Source organism: Homalodisca vitripennis, chromosome 4 (assembly GCF_021130785.1).
Source record: "Homalodisca vitripennis isolate AUS2020 chromosome 4, UT_GWSS_2.1, whole genome shotgun sequence".
Taxonomy (NCBI): Eukaryota; Metazoa; Arthropoda; class Insecta; order Hemiptera; family Cicadellidae; genus Homalodisca; species Homalodisca vitripennis.
The window spans coordinates 150,960,634-150,978,037 of NC_060210.1; positions in this window are offsets into that span (position 1 = coordinate 150,960,634).

The window sequence follows — 17,404 nt, forward strand, 5'->3', positions numbered from 1 at the left end:
TTTTAATGCATTTTCTAATACTAAATAAAAATGTGCGTATACATAAAATCTCTGTATCTTCATATTTGAATGGCTTCTAAATTTAATAATCATGAGATTAATAAAACTGTTTCAGTAGTAAACTATTGCTTAAGTTATAAGAAACCGTAGCTTTTAATAATTTATGAGCATCGCTTTGCTTGAAAACGATATATGTATCTTCTAAGGAAGAATCATACATTGGGGTATAATACATGTTAAAAATAAAACTGTTGCTTTGGATAAAACAAGAATCTTGTGTTGAACAAGAAATAAATAATCACAACTTAATACAGTTTTTAATTTAAATTTCGTAGGTATTAAATACAAAATTTAAATTAAATAAAATTGTGATAAATTTAAATTATATAAGAGATTTATTTAAACATGTTCAAAATAAACGTATTTCATATGTTAAAAATACAATTTATATTATTATATATTTTTGTAAAAGCTTATATTTGCAAAGACACTGAGTGTAGGCACCATAAGGTACAATTTTCTTCTAGCATTATACACCGCAACGAGGAGAAAAGTTATTTCTATCTTAAAGTAAAATATTAGGCATTGAAAATTCCGTGGATCAATATGATTTGAGGACTTAATGAGAAAGGTAGTTCTTTCTAATGTTAGTTAACAAATATAAGAATTAATATTTATATTTTGAAATGTAATGAGTATTTCTCACTTAAATAGTGCTTAAGGTCAATGTAATAAATAGTTGAGTTTGTAAGTGGCCAAGTTTGACCACCCAATGAATATCAGATGAAGTTTTTATAGTCTGGTAGTCTCATCTTGAATATAGAGCCTTGGCCAATAAGGAAGCAATTTGCCTTAAGAATGTACCCTAAGGTGCCATTATACATTGGATGATTTAAACGAGTAACTAACTTCGACTACCTGATTATACAGGTTTCAACATCGATACACTTGAGACTAGATTAGTTACTTAATTCATGTCAATATAGACAGTAATAAACACAATATTATTTTGTACATGTTACATAGTATGTGTATAAAATTATCATTGCCTGTGAAATTAGCGCTAACGACATAGACACAAATACATTATATACCCCGTTTGAATCTAACATTCTCTCTTTTTTAATATTTAGTAACTGTTACCTGTATACCTTATTGGCTTACCTTTATCTAATCCTATCAATAGAGTGTCTAGTAAATTTTAATTTCTCTGTCTATCTGCCTGTCTCTCTGCACGAGATTTCCAACACGAACTGTGTTAAAGACTTTAAATTTTGCATGAGGCTTTTTTACATACAAGGCAACATCGAGTTCATGATGAGTTCAATCCACTCGATTTGGCTGAGGAGTATCGGACATTTTACGTTGGTCTTATGAGTAACAATGATGACAACTAGAGAATCGTAGAATAAATAAATTTGTCGTAAATAAACTGAGTACAAACAACATTTTAACATGTGGTGAGGTAACACATGTAATATAACTATCAGAATAGAATGAGCTATAAACTTTTAAAATAAGTTTAGGATGCAGTCTAGGCAAAGCCTGTTACGAATATGAATGTTAGAATACCTAAATGCTGAGACAGAGCTATTTTATAAATTACTGAAGGATGTTATTAATTTTAGAAAAGTCCCTATGATAAACACACTTGTGGCATTTTATTATACGCTACTGTGAATAGCTACAATTGTATTTAACTTAATTGTTGGTAAACAAATAGTTTGTAAGTTAATATTAAAATGTATTTATAGACTTCTTATATTAATATAAAAACTACTTACTACATTAATTCAAATCCTCAAGGGAAAGTCCTGAAAGATGGAACGACAAACTAGCACTTACCTCACCTATCCCATAAATATAAAAGTGTCGGAACAACTATTTTTTAAACGTTGTTAAATATTGTAACTAATATACCAATTCAAGTAAGGGCATTCTTTAAAATTAAAGTTATTATTACATTTTAATACATAATATTTGCAGTTTTGAAATTGAACGGTATAAAACAATATAGCTAGATAAATATCTCGTGTAAATTTACCATGAAATATACTAGTAGGAAGTAACGCTCACAAGTGCAACTAATCTTAGTATTGACATTTGACTCAAGGTCGTAAATACAAGCGTCCTTTATGGAACCTTTGAGCCACAGTTCGTAGATATTTAACTGCATGTCAGGACTGACAAGGCTGTTTAAAAATAGTAAACATACTTTATATAGGTATGGGGTTTACATTTTATCTCCTGGTTTTCAAACCTCTAGGTGGTATCTTCAAGGTGTGAAATTTTAAATCAATAACTTAGATCTTAAAAATTTTGAGTGATGTTGTTAACAGATAAAACTAAATATTTATATAACTGTGTTTGTATGGTGCCAAAAAACCAAACTACTTTCTAAACAACCTGATACTCTGCGATTTCAATGTTTTGTTTTTTCTACCTTTGTTTTAAACTGACTAAACTTAATATTAGATTGTTTTCAAACATACATGGGTGAATTTTCTGTAACGCAAGGTCATTACGCAATATTAAAGTCATTATCATCATTCCTGTTTATAAAATGTGTTTTAATTTATTATAATAAAGAGTAATTGGAAAACACAAATTCTGCACATCATTAAATGTTATAAGCATTACTGACATGCGAATAATGCAAAATAGATTTTATGAGTGTATTGCATTGTAGAATTTATTATATTCCTATAGTAAATTTTTAAGACTCGAGTTGGAAATATTTTAAATAATCACAAATATGTTATAAAAAGTGTGAAGTGAATAATAAAAAGTGTCCTACAGTAATAAAATGCATATTTTGGTAATTGTTTGTATACAAGTCACTTGTCACTCACAATTTTTGTTTTATTCATATATCTTATTAAATATGTTTATAGAATAAAGAAATTGAACAAAAAGTCTGAGAGTTAAGATATTTATAGATATCTGACGAAAACAATCCTTTTTACCAGGTCAGTTGTATTCATTACACATTATAATTTAGATATTTTACTAAAAGATACTCCCGAGGAATGTTTTTTGTTCTTACCATAAATCATAAATCAAAATTCCTGTTTCTATTTCTTTGTAAAACATGTTTAGAAAACGAATAAGTTAAAAAACACAGAATAACAAATACATTTTTGTAAATTAAAATATCTCGTACATAGAACGAGGAACGGTTAGTTCCCGGTCAGTCAGTGCGGGCTACGACAGCCCCGCGTTGATAGCGATGAACGAAACCATCTCTGGAGTTAGCACCTTTCAGTAAAATAGAACAATTCTATTGGTTCTGACTACGAACCTGATTTCTTGACAGTATAACATAATATAAACTCACGTAATCAATATGTCAGATGTAGATTGTAGATATTAAAAATGTACTTTTAGGATATGTAGGTGTAAGTTTTGCAGTAATTTATATTCATGTGTAATGACTTGAGGAAGAGTTATCGGGTGGGGGGGGCGGGTGTGGAAGTGTTAAGGATACGATGGTAAGCATGGAAAGCGTCAATCCCAGTAAATCATGGCTTTCTTATTGTATACTGTCATCGAAAATGATTTCACGATCTCACCTATGAGTCCTTATATAATTTAAATGATCAGGTTGACCTTATATAAAATAATTTTGCAGTTGTTTTTTACTAAATAAAAATTAGACAAAAAGTATCAAGTGTATGGGTTAAGCCGTTTTTGAGATATCGTGTGGACAAACAGACTAACAGAAATGAAATTTTTACAGACCCTGAAGCGATAGGATTCACTAATGCTCAGCCAATTCCTTGTCTTAAAGATTACCAAGTAAAATATTTCTCACTAAACAAATTATGCAATCGATTACGTGTGCGATATAAGATGAAAATTACTTATTACAGTGAAAGGCGTTCTTGAGCAATTTACTACTCCAACCTAAAGCCACAGTTCATTCATTATTCAGGTGGTAGCATAAATTACCGTAACGACAGCTGGAGCTTGCTTGACATGCTGTTACACCGTATAGTGGGAAACAGAGTTCGAGCTAACATTGTACTAAACACCAAAGACAATATTTTAAGAATCGAAAAAAAATTATTCACCACATAATTTAAGGAGCACTACAAATGTACATCTTGTATATCTTGACTTTCAATTAATTTGATCCTGCCGACTTTGCTTATGAAGTTTTTTGATAAATTCATATATTCTACATATACATTCTGTGTATTTTACTTTACCTTATGTATGTCCAACATCTCAAAATATAATGTAAATTAATAATATTGAAACTTAAAATAGAATACATTATACGTTTTTTACACCTATTCAGGATTTAATAATTGCAATCTATTTATTAATTCACTCATAAAATTCAAAATTCAAATGTTTGAGTGCTATGTTCATTATTTGCATTTTCCCATGCTTGATTATACTATGGGCTTGTCTGCACTATAGAGTATTACGCATTGGTTAATTTAAGATAGTGAGAATACTTTTTAGGGTTAACGATTATTCATTTCAGAATAATAAGTTAGAATAAAATTAAAAATATGCTTTATATACTAAGCGAGATATTATATATCAATAGAAATAAATGATTTTTCGTCAACATAAACAATGTAAAACTATTCCTAGAGGCTTCCTTCATAAGCAGACATATTTTCACAGAGCTTTAATTAATCCAGTAGCATTGGTTTTGCATTGAATAAAAGTGTTTAGTACTGTTATATTTAGTTTTAGAATTGTAATTTATATTCATTTTATCGATGCATGATCATGTATTTTAGAACGCAATAATATATTTTAGAAGTGCTTACCAATTCTGAAAATGTAATAGGCTACCTGTTATTTAATAATAGACCAAAGCGTTTTAAATTAACGACGAAATATTATCACATTCAATTTATTGACAAAGCACATAATCAATATACTGTCTGAAGCTAAAATGAAATTTGAAATTCCTATCTCCCACAAATGATTTTTCACACAACGCAGTTCATTTAATCAGAGCACATACACTATGATAACGTTAACATAAATATAACATACACATTGAATTATTGACATTTTTTACAATTACAAACTACGTGAACTTTTAGTTGGGATTTTAATATTTGATTGATTTGCTTTTAAGTTGCATAGAAAAAAATAATAATAAGAAATTAAAAATTAAAATAAACCTATATCAAAACAGTTAAAAATACAACTTTAAGACCTAGAGCCTACACTAATTTTAATTTGAGAACACAAATGTAAAATACTATACACTTGTTCCTGATAATATGCTAGTGTAATATTTGGTGCAGCTCTGTTTAGTTTTCAAAAAGATTCATAAAAATTGCTAAAGTAGTTTGGGGAAAAAATTGTGGACATGCATAAAAAAGAGGCTTACAAATCAGTTTAATTCTATACATTCTTTTTTTTTTAAGTATGATAAACATTATACAAGGATCTGAAATTTACAACGCATTTTATATTCGACTCACCGGCTTATTAACGCACTTAGATTGCAGTAGGTAGCATGTTCGATATCAACTTATTAATTAATATCTGTACATCTTGTGGTTGTAGTTAGGCACAACTGGGGTTATGTGGTAATACCACTACAAGCATTGGTGACTAGAGTGATTGCGTATTCACCACTGCCACTCTCATAAGTATATCAGGCCTTGTTATTTATGACAATATATGTTTTACAACGACCACGTCATCATTATTTTCAGTTTAAGTCCTCTACATTTTTAGATACAATATTCTTTACAATGTGGGTTAATACTAACAGGAAATGACTTTAATAAAGTTCAACTTCAAAATAAAGTTTATTTTCCAAGAACCCATTATTTTAAATGGGTTTGAGGTTCCTTAATCTGACTGAAATGATATACAACAGACACTCATATAATAAGTAATCGTTTGCATAAGTTTAATAAAATGTTGTGTTATATACATGATAGATCACTTGTGTGGATACTAGAGCCATCAGATCCTGAAGTCAAAGACTGAAGCAGTTTTCTGCGTTTGAAGAAGCATTTATAGCTTGGGTCAGTTATATTTCACACGCTATAATAGAAGTTGCCACGATAATATATATATATATATATATATATATATATATATATATATATATATATATATATATTCATACTCAGTCTCAGAAAGAAGCCTACTGTAATAAAAAAGAGGTTACATTTTAACCCCTTGTAAATCTTGTTCCGGTCTAATCGGTCTAATTAAGGTCTTGTCGTGCTACAATAGTGTTCTTGATTTTTTTTCCTGCTTAACAAAATACATTCAACACACAAAATATTAAAATCTTTTTTATTTCAATTTTAATTATTCAATTTTACAATATTTTTCAAAACGCTCAGAGGCCAACCTGTACACTGTGCAGAATCTCTAAGAATTTTTAATTATATAAATAATATAATACTTGTAAAATTTTTGCACTCACAGTAAATAGATTCCGTATTGTCAAAGAAATCAGATGCATTTGATATGGAACAAGACGTATACCTTTACAAAGTTATTAATCATAAAAATGCTGTAATGGAAGGATTGACAAACCATGACAAACTATGAAACCCTGAGGAATGTAATAGATACGGTACAAGGGAGAGTCTCAGTCACGTGCGACTAATGTAAGATATTGGCAGCGCTGTTGAGCAAGTCACTTGTAGTACAGATTACGTTGTTTGAGAATTAACAGCTTAGGAGATCATAAATAGTTAGTAAGTTGTTTTGCAAAAATACTGTGTATAAATAAAAAATTTTAAATAAACCCAAACGTTAAATTTTAGTAATAACGTCAATTGCAAGATAAAATAATCAGTATAATATGAAATGTGATAAACATTTTAACATTCTTTATGGACATATGGGTTACCCTTATACTGACTATGCTACATATGCTTAATATTGTATGACTTAAAATCCATATAAGCTTAGATAATAAAATGAAAATGCCACACTACGAATAAGTACTGTATATGAAAGCTGATACGCGTTCAGAGTTAAAAGAGGAGCCCTTACATTACAATATTGATATAATAATGAGTACTCAGGCCAAGGACATGATATGAAACCACACTATCTGTAACCGCGTTTCTAGGTATCATATCTCTAACCACGGACCACCACATCTATCGTATCTACCGTAATGCCACATGTAGACAAATATAGCCGATGCATTTGATTCAGTAGTTGCACATATAAATGAAATAATGTAGCAACTTAAACAATAATGTTATGTACGACCAAAGTTTTAAAATATGACATATTTTACAAGAGATTAGCATCTAAACGTGGCTTTGCTCGCATTTTCCTATTGGGTAACATGCACTACACAGGCAGATACGTTTCAAATAGGGCAATAAATACTTCTGAAATTAAGTAATAGTCACTGGCAGATATTCCATTCTCCTGTTTAATTTGCTCATCGTGACAGCTGATAATGCTTGTTTATTGTTTACCTGTTAAGGAGGAGAGACGAATCATTAATTTTCCATGCACGTAAAATTAAACTACTATCGTGCGGACTACTGTATATTTATGTTTCAAATAGGGTTGAAAAAGACAAGTTTATAAAGTAATATTCCTTTTGAAAATTAAAAACATAAGCGATTGTTTTTAAGAAAACAATATAAACCTCTATAAATCTGTTAAAAACTACTTTTGAAAATAAAATCAAGCATTACCAAATTGTTTGTATATTTGCTCATATTGATAGGACAGAGAGGCGGTTAGATGTTATCTGAACGTTTCGCACTGGTGATATGGTGTGACTCAGTCATCCGGGGTCTATTGCATATTCATCGTTGTTATGTGACAGCCGGTTAGATGGTATCACCACAGTGATAAATGGCCAGCTCATAGTCATCAGATCTTATCTCCTATTGTGTACTCTGCCAATGGAATATAACAATTTATTAGTCCTACATATATTTAAAACATTTTGTAACCTCTATGCCTCACCAATATCCTTTATGATCTATCACAACGTATACACATATTACAGAGTTTACAAATCACTTTATGATCAATAACATTTACAAAGTGTACAATAAATAAACAGATGTAAGGACACAAAGGGGTTACAGAGCACGTTCGACTTTAGCATATTTATACCAAATTGCCATTAAAATTAAAATTATTTTACAGTTGGAAAAATAGCACAGTCTGTTTTCTTCTTAGATGTTTATCCACCATTGAACTGTTCTAATAGTTATTTTGATGTTGCGTACATGATGTATTAATAGTCGCAATTATTCATTCCCAATCACATTCAAAAGTATAAATTCAACAACAAAAATTAACAATATCAACATGCATATGAAGTGGCATAATTCTGTAAACATAAAACCGAAATTTACTATTATAAATTAAATTTTATGATCAGAAATGTTTATTGCAGAAGATTATACGAACATGAATTTCTTTCATAAAGAAACGTTCAATAGATTTCTAGTTTCAAATAAAACACTGAGTCTTTGGTTCACTTCATCAAACAAGGCTTTTCTTTAACATAGAATAATAAATAACTCCTATTTTATGTAATAATAAACAAAAACAAAGTTTTATAAAAAATAGCTTAACAAATATTTTGGTTAATTTTGTTTGTGTACGTTATACTTTATAAACAGTCAAGACACAATTAAAGGGATTTTTTTAGTTTTTTAAAATAAAATTGTAATACTATTTTATGGTAAATTAGTATTTTTCATATGGTAAAATTTTTTAAGTTTATTTAATAAAATTGTAATGCATTAAACCATATGTATCAAGATTTCAATACCGATTTAGTATGAGGTATTCATTCCAAAATCATTAAAAAAAACTCTGTTTGAATTTTTATTCTCTCGCTTTGAGAATAGCGAATGTTTGGTCGAAAGGTTCTAAACTTTGAATGTTACGTTCTTTTATATTCCAAGCATCCAAATTAATATCAGGTTAAAAATTAAGTCATAATTTTTATCTTATTTATACTTTCATACAATGTTTCATTTTAACATGACAAATTGGATCCATTTAATAGAGTATCTCTAAACAAATCTGAAACTTTACAGACTAAAATAATAACGCCTAGTTGATATTTTGTTTAAACAAAAACATGTGTGTTTCTATTATTGGGTGATAAGGATTATGTTTATATTATTTTACCTATTTTTAAATATTCAGATCGTTCAATGTCAGGTCGTTTTCTTTAACCCTCAGGTTATATTTTTACATCACATAGCTAAGGAAATTTACATCACTGGCAGCTAAGAGGAAATTTTATATTGTTACTTTCAATGTCGTACTCTTTTAAAACAAGGGTTTATGTTTGATTCCAAAACGTTGTTTGTTGGTCGCAAACCACTTATCAAGAGTTCTTATAATAATCTTCTTGTGAGACGAGGAACTATACATATTTTCAAGCTTCTAGGACCTTTCTATCAACGGGTCCTTAATGATACACTTCAGTCTATATATATAATTAAACTAAGTACTCACCCAAATTAATGATAAACGTGTTCTAAAATACGCGGGCGGTGTTTGTGAATATATATATATACAGGGTGAATTTATGTTAGTGTCGAAAATTTTTTTTGGGTGATACTACTCAGTATTATAGACCAAAATATGAAAATTAACAATCCCTATCCCATCTATCTTTTAACTACGACCAATTTCGCTATTTTGTTAAATAATCCTGTTTTGTTTCAATAAAACTCAATTTCCTCCATTATTTTAAATGTTTTTTTAATTCTGAATCCATTTTGAAATCTAAACAAAATTTTACATTTGAATAATGGAGAAAAACTGTCTTGAAAATAAGTTTGATACAAACAATTTGCTAATAAATGAAATTCTTAAGTTTTCGGCAAAAACATTAAAAAGATATTAGACCCGAGGAATTAAATGAAGTTAATTCTGAAGAGAGGCCAATACCACAAAAAACTTGCCCATTTTGTGGGCTTTAAAATGACATAATGCATTGTCATATCTTATCAGTTTTTACTCCTGACTATCTTATCTCTACAATCACAAGTATGAAGGAATACCCCATTTTTCAGGTTTTATTTTGTCTTTCAGCTGACTTTACCTCTATCCACTTAAAAATAGTTATTTTAGTCGTAGCTATCATGGATTTCACATCGAGAGGGTATGCAGAGATGCATTTTGTATATGGTTTTTGTGGCGGGAATGCTCTGGCTGCTCAGAGAGAATACCACACTCGGTACCCAGATCGTAGAGTTCCTAGTGATAAAGTTTTTACGAGGCTACATCAGCGTTTGTTGGAGAGAGGAACAGTTCACAGGCAGCGTAATGAGGTAGGTCCTGTTCTTCGAGATGTTGTCTTAGATGAACGAGTTCTAGAATTAGTTCAATAAAATCCTGAGGTCAGCAGCCGTCTGCAAAATTAGCGTCTACGTTTTAAGATCTTGAGCTTGTTCTAACAATCAAATTTTGAGAGTTTTCAGGCGTCAAAAAAAAAAAAAAAAAAAAAAAAAAAAAACGATCAGAACAATCACTAACATAAACTTCATCAGAGAGTTGTGCAAACCAACTTTCAAAAAATTCCAACTGTTGAATCTGCCGTGTCTCTATATCTTGGAGGCAGTTTTATTCTGTGAGTCAAAATGTTCCCTGACTAGGAGTCGGGACGTACATGAATATGGAACGAGAGGCAGAGACAACTACCGTACTGGGCGACACATATCGGTAGTTTATGAACACCTACCCTCGCAGGCAGGTGTCCGTTTCATCAACAGGCTGGCCGATTCTATAAAACACGAACAAACGCCCAAGCCGTAAAAACTCGTCTGAAGCGCTTTTTAGCGTCTAAAGCATTCTATAGTGTCGACGAGTTTTTGGATTATAGTTTAAATGTAGTGTTGCGAACGAATGTAAAAATTCTAGATGAATCGATACTATTGTCCACGGCAATAAAATATTTGACTTTGACTTTGATTAGAGCTAATGACGACGGCGATGTTTAAAATGCATCTTTAATAGAAATTGTGGATTAAATGTATTTTGTACTTTTTCAGCTAGGACTCTAGCCGTAATATAACTCTAGAAGGGCAATCAGGTAACCTTTTTTTTTGTAAACCCGGTTTTTTGGGCTTTTTTATTTTTTAAAGTCCCATTATCATAATTTGATTTTACTTACTGTGTATTAATGTTGAGAGTGGCTGTTGAAAGGATACAATGTAATCTATATAAATAATGAAGCCCATTTACCTTGTAAGATGAGCGGATGGAGAATGATTAATCTATTAACTATTTTACTGTTACTGAAGTTCTGATTTGAAAATAACATGAAATTTAACACATTCTGTGTCATTTAACAGCTTAAACAATAGCAATGGGACCGATTAGGTTGTTGTTAACAATATGTATAATTTGTACCACGTTAGTGAGAGAGTCGCTTATGCAATATTCCAGCAAGTAGTAGCAGTGATGGACGGTAACTAGTCCAATTACCATCGACAGCCGAATCATTACCATTGATGAACATGTGGTAACATGTCAGGCCACAGCCTGCTCTATACATAATTCTGTGTACGCTCTGTTGTTGCTCAGAATCAAAACATGTGCAGAGTAAAGATTTATGTCACCGTTTGGGCGTATAATGCAAAACGCATTGTTTAAGCATTGGCTTTTTAAACGTGTAAAAATGTTATTAGTTAATTTTAGTCAATAATATATATACAACGTATAGTAACTAAATATTCAACACAGTCCTTTGTTCAACCACAATGTTATATATGTTACGTTTACAAATGTGTCCGCTAGAAATATGGCCTTATTCTTGATACACCGTAGTCATTGCCATCAGAGGTGTGGATTTACACACTCCGAGACTAGTCGCACCTTAGCTTTTAAGAGTCCCTTGTCTGCAGTTAAATTCTAACGTTTTTCATTTACATATATCCATGTTCCTGGGTCACAAAATTATAGGCTAATAAATGCACCTAGTATGAATGTGAGTGTGTCAGAATGTTTAAAGATCCTTTTTATACTAATCACACAAGAGAAGAGCGTTCGCAAAAGCCAATGAATTTACACTTTGCTAAATTTGTGACAAAATCTCTTAGTTATAAACACAAAACCAAAGCAATTAATTAATGCACAATACTAATATGGATTAAAACAATTCATTTTAATGATACTCAGTATAAATAAAAAAGGATAATTTTATTAACAAGCAGCTGTATTAACATGTCTACAGTAATTTAACCGTGCAAAAGTCTTACGTAAATCTCTTTACTAATATTGGTACAATTTATTTCAAAGTATTAATTCATTGACCATTAAAGGAACCAAATGTTTTCAAGTATACTTTACCAAACATAAGTTAATAATTTGAATTGAAGGCGGAATTCTGGTGCGAGAATAGATAGATAGTACACATTAGTATAGGTATAGATAGAAAGTATAATTCTGTGCAACTCATGTACAGGGGTTTTGCAAATCATATTCTAGTTGATACAAAAGTTCGTAACTTTGGTAGACAGTCAAGTGACATGACATTGTACTTGAGGAATTCCTTAAGGTTACACTGGACGCCAGGCGGGCATTGGTGTAGAATTTGAACTGCATTTATTGGATTGTACTAAGTTTACGAAATTAGTTCAGAAGATTTGAATCATAATTTTATTTTAAAACTACAATAAAGGCCTACAGGTTTTTTAATCCTAGTACTCACCAATTTCCACTAATTATAATGTTAAAAACAAACATAAAAACTTAATCTGCTTTCAAATAATTAATAATATGTTGCTTGATTAGTTAATTATATACTTGAATGCGGTTTTGGATTGCAATATTAAGTTAATTAGTAAAGGACGTGAGCAATTTAGAAATATAACTGGTGTTGTCCTATGTATTTTTTTGTTCCTTACTTGATCCTATGCACTGTTTCATTACATATTGCCTATATCATATAATATTATAATATTTTAGTTTTTCCCGCATTATTTTATAATACACAACACTAGTCAATATTTTTTAGAACACTTTGAGTATGTATATGATAACGGTTGATAATATAAAGCAAAGACTGCCAGCTAAATCTTTATAATTTTTCAGGAATTAGCCCTCTAAGTTGAATATTAACAGTGTTTAACGGTCAACGTCAACCGAACCCTCAGTTTCCCAGTATACGGTGTAACAGCAGGTTAAACAAGCTCCAGCTGTCGTTATGGTAATGCATGCTGCTATCTGAATAATGAATGAACTTAGGTCAGTAGACTGACTTAGGTGGTAGAATTGCTGAAGAAACGTCCTGTACTAATAAGTACTTCTATTATATAAGCAAGTAACTTAGAAACTTTATCCTCATCTCCAAGGAGAGTGCTATCTCTTTCGGTAATATTTTATACGTTTGTATGATGCAATCAATACAATCAAGTATTTTTTTTATATGTGTGTATTGTAATAGTGTTTATAAACGCTATAAGAATCGTACCTCCATTACTATATGTTTTACTAATTAGTTTAAATTAAAATATTCATCTCTTCAGCAAAGATGAAAAACGGTTAACAAGGTTCAGATAATACCAGAAGTACTAAAACCACAAATTATTGCTAACCACAGACACCAAAGTGGACGTGTTGATTTTAGTGGCATAAACTGAGACTATCAATCAATCTTGCTGTACGTTCGCCTTGTTGATCCCTCACTTGTCATTGAACCTCGAATTATTAGAATCAAACATTGACTAGTTAATTATGAGAAATAAACTTATTATAAGCAATTACCTATCGTACAAAATTAGACAAACAATGTCTTGTTGAGTATAACTACCACGGAAACCTCCAGCTCCAGTTTTTTTCTCTTGGTAGTTGAATTTATTATGATGGAAATTCTTTCTTCCACTCGATCCAAAATCGATAGTAAAATAACCACGTGTGATACTTGTAAGCTTACGAAATTAATCTCTCGGTTCCTGGGCATTCTTATTTGAGGGAAAGAATCATTAAAAGACTGATCACTTCCATTCTGCGTACAGAAGTAATTACCGCCTCATTTAAGGATAATTAAAACATGGGCATTAATGATCCAACTGTTGTTATTTCGCAAATTTGTTGTGATTGATTTGGATGAACTATTATAATTTACTAATATCATAATAAATAAAAAATAATTTTAAAAAATAAGGTCATTATTTTGGAGTGGTTTTCAGCAAAAATGCTGGTTGACAAAACATAACAATAGTTTACAACATAAAAAACATTTAAACGTTGCAAAAATTCTGTTTAGGTATTGTTGTTAATAACGTATAACAATTTTCTTATCCCATTCGATAATTATAAGTATTTTTCTTGTATGCATTACTAGATACATGCTCATCTGCTACGCTGGAGGTCAATGTATTAAATAATTTAAATAAAAACATAGATACGGACTAACAACTCTCACTGCGAGGCGCGCCGCAGAAAACGTGTTAAAACTATATTACTCTTATTCAAATGTTTTAACGAGTACTCGTATTATCACCCAGTGAAAATACGTTTAAGTAAAGACAACATTATGTTTTTATAATGTTATAAACATATATCATTGATTAAGTTTGAAGTAGTTACCATCTAGCGATCCTTAATTGTGGATGATTGTGTAATTTATTGGTAGATTTAATCGTCCCAATAGGAACACACGTAAGATTACGCTTGAAATGTAATGTTCGGTACTGATATTATCGCAATATTTTAGAAAAGATTTTGCTATCACTAGCCGTGCATTTGTTGGTATTGTAAATCGATAGTAATAACTGATAGTGACAGTCAACGCATGATGTGTTATAAAGTATCACGTGACCAGTCCCACGTGTGATATCAGGTGTGACGTCATGTGTCATTGTCACAAGGTACTATATCTCTGCGCTTCTCCGGTTGTGACTGATACAACAACCAATTTATTTCATCTGACCACAGAGTGTTGTACCTATGCAGAGTTAACGATTTGAAAACATCTATCTTCGTAAACGAGCATAAATACGAGTTTTTTACAGTTTTTTCACTATTCCCTAAAACGCTGAGCAGTTGGAGAATACAATACACAACAGTTTTCCTTCTGGTTCTGGAATACGTAGGTTAAATCAGAATAAAAGTGTTAACAGTATGTCTTATCAAAAGAGTTAAAAACTGTTTATTAATGATACTGTTAATAATGTTATGTTGTTGATGTAAAAAAAATTGAAGTAGAGCTGTACATTTCTCTATATCTGATCAGCTCATTTTAGGAAAAATATGTTTTGTTCGGAAAATATATTTTATATACGTAAACGAAGACTATATATTTATATAAATCCAGTTCATTTATACCGCATATAAATATATTCCTTACAAAATATATCTATTTCCTATGTAAGTTTTTACTGAGAAAACCAAAACACTAAATTATATTAAAATAAAGTTGTATATATATATTGAATATAAATTGCATTTTAAGACTAGAAACGCAAATTTAAAAACTCACTGTAAAGACAAGACATAAAATTTCTCTAATAAAACCAGGTTAAAGTTAATTATGTTTAACAACACAAGACGCAACAAAGTTTTTACATTTATATTTTACTGACGATTGTCTTATTTAATACCAAGCTGCGCTTTCTGTATTTCACATGACAAAGTGACAAGAGGTTGTTAGCCGATTTCCGGTTAGGCCTGCCAGGTTGCAATATTGTGTACAAATGTATAACTTTAAAGTATGTTTAAACTTAGGTTAAGCTTTTTAAAGCTCTTTTTATCCTCAATACACCGATTGACATTATTTGTCTTTTAATTATTGGAATAGAATAGGTGAAAGGATATCGGTTATGTATTTCCTAATGTTTCAGGTGAACTAACAGACTAGTAATAGTTACCAAGGGACGCCTGTCCACGCTTGCTGCTTTTTTTTGCTAGCGCGGCTCTTATAGTTTTACCTACCGTGACTATCAGGAAGACGGATAGCTGAGTGACAGCAACCGAATCTACCAACAGGGAGGTACTGCGATCGATTACTTCAATGTAGCTTTCATTACTTTTTGTTGCTCCTGTACTTGATTTTTCTTGATTCTATTTTAATTAGTTAAAGCAAGAGTAAATGTTTTAAAATGTAAAATTTAATTTCCAATTTTAATGCTCCATATATAGAGCATTCACAAAATGTTTTTAGTTCTGGACTGGTTGAACTCAAGTTGATTCCTGATGGTTACAAGTACGTAATGGTTACAACGATTACAAACCTTTTCACTGTCGAAACCAGAGTTAAAAAACATTATATACAGTGTACACCGGAGAAGGTTAGAGGGGAACACACATTTTGTAAAGTATAATAATTGTTAATGTCCAACAAAGTATAATCGTTCCAAATAATCCATTTTAGTAATAAATTTAGAAATAAAACTTACTGTATATACAGTAATAACAATAACATTACCTCTTTACTATTTGTTAGAATATTGGTTAATGTCGTTACAGTACGTGTCATTTTATATAGAGATTTATCAAGCCTAATTAACGACTTTAATGACATGAAGGATGATTATGTTCGTCTTAACATTACACGTCTAATAAAATAAATACTTTTTAATGAATGCAATACTGCCGAATTCAAAAGACTAATGTATACAAAATGTTCTTGTTTTATTGTAAATACTCTACATTGGCAATCAATATAGTACATCTACAAAATTTAACATATAATCCTTTTAAGCTACATAAGCACCTGTTTTAATCGAATAAATGCATTGCTGAAAATATTCTTGAAAAATGTTTCAAATTTTACAGTTAAATATGATTTTAGAAAGAAAGATTTTATTACCGCTGAAATTTGATCACTGATTACTTCTTTTTTCAAAAGAAAATTAGTTTTGGTTCAATATTATTAACCCGCCTAGAGAGAGGAACGTACAAAATCAATCTCTCCAATTCATGATTTGTTATTCATAAAATCCATTCTGCATTCTTTTTGACCAGCGATGCTTTTAATTAATATGGAACACGTGATGTTGGATATACGTTTTAATTTAGTTTCAACTGAAACCACTTCGAATACTTGTCACACACTGATTATTTTTCAATTCATTGTGATTTGAATTTTATGTAATTAAACAGATTGCTGAACAGTAAACGAAGTCTTTGGCTATTTACTTCAAAATATAGAGACGGTTACAAAGCTTCACATAATCTTTTGTTTAATTTTCAAATCTTGAACTTCAAAGCTATCACCGTATTTAAAGAGCCAGGAAATAAAGAGTTTTAATATGTAAATAAAGTGTATTAACTATATTCTGATAATCAGCTTTATATCTCAATAAAATCGTCTGACAAAAGAACATGTGGTTCCAAGGCCAAAGACTTGAATCAAAGGCAGAATTGGAGTCTAAAGCTAAGATAGGGAATACCTACGCCAGTGAGCGCAACTTCGTACTACGCTAGTATACGAGTATTCCATAGTGAA